Source organism: Meriones unguiculatus, chromosome 10 (genome assembly GCF_030254825.1).
Source record: "Meriones unguiculatus strain TT.TT164.6M chromosome 10, Bangor_MerUng_6.1, whole genome shotgun sequence".
Lineage (NCBI taxonomy): Eukaryota > Metazoa > Chordata > Mammalia > Rodentia > Muridae > Meriones > Meriones unguiculatus.
In genome coordinates this window covers 84,660,157-84,669,633 of record NC_083358.1, presented here as the reverse complement: position 1 = coordinate 84,669,633, position 9,477 = coordinate 84,660,157, and positions in this window count along the sequence as shown.

Sequence of the window (9,477 nt, the reverse complement as noted above, 5' to 3'; positions counted from 1 at the left end):
TCCATTCCTCAACATTGTGGCTAGTTGTTTTATTTTGGCATGTTTACACAAAGTTGAGACAGGTAATGCTTAGAATAAGTATCACAATGCAATGTCCGGATTGAAACCAGAGAGTGGGGGAGAAATCAACATTTGAATGAACAAGGGTAAGATGTATACATTCCAAAAGAACATTATGCCAACACATGGCCCCAGTTTTTACTGGGTTTTTACAAACCTCTGCAAACCCAAATCTAGGGAACAGAAGGGCCAGTTTGCACCTTTTGTCATAACAGCATTTATAGTCACTGCCTGTAACTCCATTTATTCTAGGCTTCTAATAAACCAGATTCTACCCTTAGATTTATAATGGGAGAAAATATCTTAAAAAATATGATGGGCTGGAGAGATAGTTCAGCAGTTATGAGCACTTGCTATTCTTGCAGAAGACCTGGGTTTGATTCCCAGCACCACTTTACCTCACAACCATCTGCAACTCCAACAGGCCCAATGCCTTCGAAGTACACTTATGCAGATACAGGCAAAACACTCATGCACATATAAAATATTAAAAGAAATGTACAACATAAAGCACAGGTCTATGGCTGTATCTCAGTGATGAAGTATACACTTGACTTTATATTCCAATTCCAGCATCACAAAATAGAAGAGAAGGGAAAGTGAAAGAAGGAGGAGGAGACACAGCTACAGTGTATACAAAAAAAAAAAAAAAAAGGAATGAAGTGAGGAAACAGGAAGTGTTCACTGTGGCTGTGTGCTGAGTGGCTTACATTGTTAAACCTAAAACAAGGCTGAAAGATAAAGTGTTGTAATTATTCTGGTGTCCATATGTAAAGACTGAAGCTTGTTATAAGAATTCAGAGAAGAGGACAATTATGGATTCCAGAAAAGGACCAAGCAGCTTACAGAGAAACACAGGACAGGTGTCAAAAGACTGGTGGGAGAAAACTGGGCAGGAAAAGGACATTTTGAGACAAAACACAGACCTGGACATATACAGAAGAAGGAAAAACAACAATAGTTGCCCATTCTACTTGAGGGGGGAAAATATAGGTAACAGAAGAGTGAAATGAAAAAATAATGTTTGGGGCCAAAATGAGAAGACATTTGAAATAGCAAAATAAAAAATTTTAGTTATCATGGAAATGTGTGTGGGAGCATCCAATTACTCGAGAAAGATTTACTTGTGAAGTCTAAGTAACGCTATCTCTTGTCCATAATTCTAAAAATAAAAAGTATGGGGCTTTTTTTGCCAAGTTTTTGTTTTATTTTGTTGTGTTTGAGGCAGGGTCTTACTATGTAGCACTGTATGGCCTGGAACTCACAGAGATACACCTACCTCTGCCTCCAAACTATTGGGATTAAACAGTATGTCATTATGCATAGTGCCTTGAGCCTATATTTTTTTAAAAGTAATTTCTTTGGAGATAAAAGCTGATGTGCTCTGAGTTCCTCTGCCTTCAACTTTCACCTGAACCAGTGTTCTTTGTTCTACATAGTATGGCACTCAGGTTTCACTGAAGAAACAACTGGACTTGACCATGGGGTACTGGACAAGATCTAGTTAGGAGTTTGTAAAGTAGATTGTATAATCACAATATTGCCTCCAGAAATGTAAAAGTCAAAACCTGCTTTACAAAACCCATCTCCTGTGACAATGGATGGAATGGAAGGAAAAGAATAAAGGTGAGGTGACCACTTGGGAATAGTTCTAGATAGAAAAGAAGAAGAAGAAGAAGAAGAAGAAGAAGAAGAAGAAGAAGAAGAAGAAGAATATGAGGTAAAATGAAGCCATCAGGGTGGCTGAATATAAGACTCTATGAACCAGCTGTGGCAGCCAATTGGATGTAATGAAATGAGGAAACAATCAAAGGAAATTTCAAGATTAATTCTTGGGTCTTGATGGTAGCGTTTTCAACAACAGCATTAACAAGAGAAATAGACCGCTAATGAGTCTATTTTAATGATGTTGACTTGGAGTACAGGGGAACATGTAAGTTGTGTAGACAGAATTAGAAACAGTTCTTCAACCTTCAGGAAATCCCAGGACTTGAAGGTTAAATTTGAGATGTAACTTCATAGCCAGCATCATGAATGTCCATATTTTTTTATATTCTCATGCTATCAGAAATGTAGCTTTGTAGAATCCATTCTTATGTCCTTATTCTAACTCTGGAAGTTTTCAAACATTAGCCTTTGAAGTTTTTTGGTTGGTTGGTTGGTTGGTTATTTTGATTTATATCAATTTACAAAGAGCACTAGAAGCAAACACAGCTATACTTTCTCTCTGGGAATCTGTCTTACTTTAAGATTTTATCAACGTTCTGTCTCTGTGTCATAACTCAGTGTTCAAGGGCCTCATTCATCTTAATATCCCACCAGGGATCCCATAGAACCTGGTGAACAGGAAGTAGCATTTTGAACATGTTAGAGAACTCGTATTTATAAGAGGGAAGGAGCTAAAACCAATAAAAATTCAGAAGCCTGACAGTTTGGTAGATGTTTGGGGGCTTGGTGTTTTGAGGTGCATTTCAGAATATGTCTGTATGATGGACACACTGTTTCATCCAGTATTCTCACCACTAAGATATGTTTCAAACTCTTGGAGTTTGAAAGCCATAGACCTATCTTTGACCCATTTCCTGGTTAACCCCTTAAGTTGCCTATTTTGAGTGGGACCCAAGAGAGAGAAAGGTCAAAGATCCAGACTGTAGTGCCTGTCAAAGATTCCTGTGTCCTGGGATCCACTCATCTAAAGAAGTAAACAAATAAATATATGAGTGCTTTTAAAATAATAAATACTAATTTTTTTAATGTGAGTGTGCTACTGCCACATGATATCAATTAACAATTTTGGGACTGAATCCATGAAACATTCGTTGCACAGCATGAACTGAGTATTATTTCATCCTAACCCTGGGCATGCACAGAGCAGGGTGTACGGGGTCAGTCACAGCTCTTAGAGGGGCATGGAAGCCCAAGAGCAAGTGTGACTCCATTATCTTTAGTGCTTCCTCCTCCTCCTCCTCAGTCCACACTTGTTGTCACATGGGGAATACAGTCCCTTGCTAACTGAGCAAGACCAAGTGCAGGCCTGTGTGCCATATGGCTCACCACAATATGCTTCAGGAACGATCACTCCAATGCCAAATGTCTTTGAAAGAAAGAAGTGAAACCAAATCTCAGAGTATACACTTTATGTAGGTGAAGAGCTAGCCAACAGGTGTGACTCATTGTGTTCCCTGGACAGTGGCTGACAAGTCAGCCTGATGGTCGGAGACAATGAGAGGACACAACCAGAAAGCTAATGACAGGAGCTATGAGGAGAAGTACATAAATGTGCCTCTCAAGCTGAGCACAAAATGGGAGGACATTTGTGCCTTAAGAGATGTTTAAACAAAGGGCAACCACTGCAGAACAGGCCCTCGCTAACCCACTGACAGGATAACTTACCCTGTGAGGTCAGCCAGGCTGTTTCCCTAGCACTCAGTTTGCTCAGTGGGCCCATGTACAAAAAAAAACATGTGCATGGAAATGGAAGTCATGCAGGGACTTAGCAACCTGAACTTGCTCTGTCACTTCTGAGCGTCTAACCTGTGAAGAATAAAAGCTGAGGCACCAACCAAGGCCTCACTTCCTGGGAAACACAGCTATGTAGCTCCTTACACTGACTTCCTTCTCTAATGAAAGGGCCAGCAACTATACATAGATAAATTGTCTATGTATTAGTCAGGAATCTTTACAGGAACAGAACCAAAAGAATGAATATATTATAAAACAGGATGCATTCAACTGACTTACACAACAGTTACTGGGTAGTCCAAAAATGGTTGTCTGCAAATTGCCATTTCACTGGCATCCACTTTTTAAGGATGATAATTCTCAAGATGAGGGCGTAACTTTGATTTAAATCCTAAGGCCAGATCAGTCCCGGTCTGCTGCTAAAGGCCTGGAGATCACTGAAGATTCAGTGCTCATTGGAAGGCCAAAGAAGCTGGATTCTGTCATGACAGTATCAATGCACTCACCACCAAGAAGTGAAGACAGGCAAGCAAGCAGCACCGCTCTCTCCTCAGACCACTTTATTAGTGAGCCACCACCAAAAGGTGCTACCCACTGTAGGGGTCGTGGGGACATTCTCCCCTCAGTTAATCCTTCCTGGAACTTCCATGATAGGTCTCAGAGGCTTGTCTCTTACTTGATTTGAGATTCAGTCAAGTTGGCAATCAGGATTAAGCACCACACTCTGGAGATGAATCAGCAGTCTCTTCCTACAGTACCATCAAATATGATCTGACAGACATGGTGTCCCTCACAAATTACACGCAAATGATCAGGGTCTCATTTCCCAACAAAATGATGTGGCAATGAGATCATGACTATGAAATTCATAGGACTTTCCAGGACAGAACAACACAGGAGTGCCTAGCTACAAGAGAATGTAACAACCTACCCAGACTCAGCCATTAGGGCAGGAAGGAGAAAAAAGACTCCGACACTGGGGTTCTGTCATACAAAATGTAAAACAACACTTCAGCCAGTCGTTAAAACATGCTCTCTCTCACCCATGCTATGTTCTCCTTCAGGACATAGAGCCAGGGACTCAAGATTAAAAAAAAAAAAAAAAAAAAAAAGTGATAGTTTCCAGTATTACAGTTAGTAACTCTCTAACAGAATTTCTTATTATTTTTATTATTTCCAAGAAGGTTTCTACTAGAGTATATAAATGGTTTAAGAAAACTGAAAGCTAAGACAATTAGGTACACTAAACCACGGAGAGAGGTTCTTAAACTGGCTGGGGTGTCTACTGAGATTGTTATAGAGAGATCAGCTTGCTACTGGGGTCAACGAGGGTGGTGAGGGATCTACTGGTTCTCCGGGTACCCTCCTCAAACTCCCAAATGTGGCAGTGAGAGGTAGTTAAGAAACTCAGCTATGAAGGGCTCAATCTGTTCCAGAATGAAGAACCCTGGCCACTGCAGAAAAACCTCAAATAAAGAAGTTACAAATACCAACCACAGCTTCCTGACCAGTTATACAAAGTACAAAGTAATTAGACAAGTTCTCTTTTCTGCTTGTCCTGGGTATCTTTGTATGTAGTAACTATTCTTTCCAAATCCACATCCCCTGTGACTTTAAGCTAAAAGTGTGGGTGGCAATGATCCTTACGGTTAGCATTACAGAATCTCTAGGAGGGACTATAAATAAAACTGGAAGAATTAACTCTAATAAAGATAATAGTAGCTGTTAAGACTTTGTCTCTCCCTTTGGGGCAAAAAAAAAAAGTGAGAAATTTCTTCTGTGTCCAAAAAATAATTAGAAACATATACATACATGCATGCGCACACATATATACATACATAACTATTATTGCTGGGCAGAAATTTAAAGCTGATAAAGGATGTGTATGGATACTTGGTGGCTAAACCTGGTCAGTATAGCGATTCAGGACTTTTTAAAAATTTTTTAATTTATTTTTTTTATTAATTACAGCTTATTCACTTTGTATCCCAGCTGTTGCTCCCTCCCTCAGCCCCTCCCAATCCTGCCTTCCCTTGCTTTTCTCCTCCCATGCTCCTCCCCCAGTCCACTGATAGGAGAGGTACTCCTCCCCTTCCAGCTGACCCTCACCTATCAGGTCTCATCAGGACTGGCTGCATTGTATTCCTCTTTGGCCTGGTAAGGCTGCTTCCTCCTCAGGGGGAGGTGATCAAAGAGCCAGCCACTGAGTTTATGTCAGAGACAGTCCCTGTTCCTATTACTAGAGAACCCACTTGGAGAATGAGCTACCATGGGCTACATCTGTGCAGGGGTTCTAGGTTATCTCCATGAATGGTCCTTGGTTGGAGAATCAGTCTCAGAAAAGAGCCCTGTGTCCAGAAATTTTGGTTCTGTTGCTCTCCTTGTAGAGCTCCAGTCCTCTCCAGTTCTATCTATCTCCCCCTTCTTTCATAAGATTCCCTGCACTCTGCCCAAAGTTTGGTTAAGAGTCTCAGCATCTGCTTTGATACCCTGCTGGGTAGTCTTTCAGAGGCCCTCTGTGGTAGGCTCCTGTCCTATTCCCATTTTCTCCCTCTTCCAATGTCTGTCCCGTTTGCCTTTCGTGGTTCAGAATTTTCAAAGTGTATGTACCATGCTCCTCACACCCACCCACATTTCCCTTCCCTTTTGTTTTTCCAGTATTTCTTACCCATGTCTACCTTAAAGACAGTCTGTTTGAAGAACCTAGAGTCATTTGCTTTCCTAAATGAACCTTCATTGATTAACCATCTGCTCTAGTTTTCTTCTGTTGCTGTTATCACAGCAATAACCAAAAGCAACCTGGGAAGGAAGGAGTTTATGTGCCTTATAGGTTATGGTCTGTCAGCAAGGGAAACCAAGGCAGGAACTAAATCAGAAACCATGGAGGAACTCTGCTTACTGGCTTGCTCCCCTTGGCTTTCTTAGCTGCCTTTCCTGTACAGCCCAGGTTCACCTGCATAAGGATGGCACCTCCCACAACATGGCCCTGCTACATCAATTAGCCGCCAATACAATGCCCACAGACCTGGCCACAGGCCAATCTGATGAAGGAAATTCCTTAATTGAGAGTCCCTCTAAGTTGGCATCAAGCAGACAGCCACTAAGCGTCATGCGGTCCCATGAGCTCTCAGTGTTTTTCAGCTCTACTTGCAAGCTTGTTTCTATTGCTTGTTTCTTGGTGCATCCAATTGCCTCTCGTCACACTGAATTTTAAAATAATTCAGATAAAATTTGAGGATTATAACAATATTTTCCCCCCAAAGAAAATTCAGAAGATTTGATAGCTTTAGAACTACAGACCACCTTAATCCAAGTTCAAGGTCTAAGATTTCCTAGATCTGGTCTGAATCCTCAGTGCTTAGCTGGGTGGACTGGTTCATTGAGCTCACCCTTCCTCCTACAGCACAGTTCTTCAGGAATCCTAGTCTCAGTTCCCTGCCCCCTCTCATCCCCCAGAGCTCAAAATTTTACTTCTTAGTTCTTTTGGGCCCAGGGGGACCTGCAGAAACCGATGCTCCAACCAAGTACCATGCATAGATAGGACGTAGACTCCCTGATCAAATGTAGCCCATAGGCAGCTCAGTCTCAATGTGTGTTCCCTAGTAAGGTGAACAGAGGCTCTCTGACATGAACTCAGTGGCCAGCTCTTTCATCACCTCCTCCAGGGGGTGGGATGGGGACAGCCTTGCCAGGCTACTTCTTAGTTCTTCAAACTTGTAAAAATTAAGTCAACCCTTGTGCTAACTCCCCCAAACTAGCTAAGATATCCAAGTTCACTTCTTCTCTCCTCCCAGCAGTTCTGTCTTCTTGACTTGATCATTGAAAAATGTTTGATACTGCTTTTCAATTTCTTTTAAGAAGCCAGTTAGCTCTTAAGAAATAAGTTGCCAGGCATGGTGGTACAAGCCTTTAATCCCACCATTTGGGAGGCAAAGGCAAGTGAATTTTTGTATACTGGAGAGCAGCCTGGCCTACACAGCAAGCTCCAGGACAGCCAGGACTACATAATAGAGACCTTGTAGCCAAGAAAGGAGAGAGAGAGGGCAGGAAAAGAAGAGAAAAGAAAAGAAAGAAAAAACAGAAAAGACAGAAATCAGAAGTCGGTTTAAGTACAGCAAGCTGAAAGGCCAGCTGCAGATTTTGAGAAAAAATACCAATGGAAATAATGAAGATTCTCTTCCCCTAAAGCAGTAGCACAGCCTGGAGATGACTCAGCAGTAAGGTTCTTGGCCATTGGTCCTAAGTACCTAAGTTTCATTCCCATGCCCCTTAGAGTGGAGGTGGGACAGCAGGTTGTCCTCTGACTCCACTTGCACACTGTAGCACATGCACATACACACACACACACACAAATAAATAAAACATAATTAAGAAAACTAAAATCAAGGAGACCTGATTTTACATTATAGCTTCTTGATACATAATTTAAAACCTTCTTTTATCCAAAGGTCAAGTTTAATTCCTTAAACATTGTCAGCATTTCATCTTCTATTCTGAATGTGAATGTATATGTAAATATACAAGGAAGTAATAAAGAATACTGTTCAAATAGTTCTAACACAAACGTAGTGAAGTGGAAGGAGTCACTACGGCCCAAGATCTTTTCCAAGAGTACAGAGTGAACGCTGAGACGCAACTTTGACAATGTGCCTTAGAGCACGGGACAGACAGCATGTCAACAGAGAAGAGTCACATCATGATGAGGCAGGACCAGAAGTTCAGCTGTGATAAAGCTCAGAGCAGACCTCCTGCTGCTGGGCTACAATCCTGATGACAATGACCTTTAATGTTGCTGTATATAATCCTCCTCGGTTCAGCTCAATCACGGATGCACAGAATTCTCAGTTCTGGCTTCTGCCCTTTTTTTTGATTTTCATTAAAACCACAGTAAATCAAGTAAAAAGGTAATAATGGCCAGCACTGAATCTTAAGAGTCCTTTCTCAGGTTGATATCCAAGTAGGGCATCCTCAACTTGTCACAGGTATTCTCTCCCTGGGACAGTCTAACTGCATTTGTCAGTCCTTCAAGAAAGAAATAAACACCCTGGTGCCTGACTTAAGAAACTGAAATCACCTCTGCTTAACAGAGCTCCATGAGATGAGCACTGGGTAAGCAAAATGCAATAATGGTGAGGAAAGAAATTAAGACTATCACACTGAACCTCCATGGTCACAGGACAGCACAGCCAAGAAACATTCCTCATGGTGCTAGGAAGGAGACTTGGTGCAAATAGAATAGTCTGAATTCAAATCCCTAACACTCACACAAAATCCTGGCACAGTGGTACACACAGGAGGATCCCAGGGACTTGCTGATCAACCAGCCTAGGCAGTGAGTTCCACATTCAGCGAAACACGGTCTCAAAGTGTAAGAAGAAGAGCTAGAGAGCTGGCTTGGTGGTTAAGAGCTCAGGCTGCTCTTCCAGAGGATCCAGGTTCTGTTCTTAACACCCACATGACAGCTCACAAGCATCTGTAACTCCAGTTCCAGAGCATCCAACACTCTCATTTGGCCTCCTTAGGCAGGGCACACATATGGTACACAGGCGTAGACACAAGAAAAACACCCATACACAAAAAATAAAATCACAAAATTTTAAATAAAAATAAGATAAAATAGGAGCCAGGCAGTGGTGGTGCACGCCTTTAATTCCACTTGGGAGGCAGAGGCAGGTGGATCTCTGGATTTGACGCCAGCCTGCTCTACAGAGTGAGTTCCAGGATAGCCAGGGCTACACAGAGAGACTCTGTCTAGATAGAAATAAACTGAGGAAGACATTTAATATTGACCTCTGGACCCCACATGCAGGGGCAAGCACACACAGAAACACACACGCACATGCACAGGGGCACACGCTCACGCATGCACGAGCTTGTCACTCTTAATTCACCCCAACACCAACTCCAAGATTAAGTTGGCTCCTGTGTTCACAGAGGGCTGGGAGAGAAATTCTC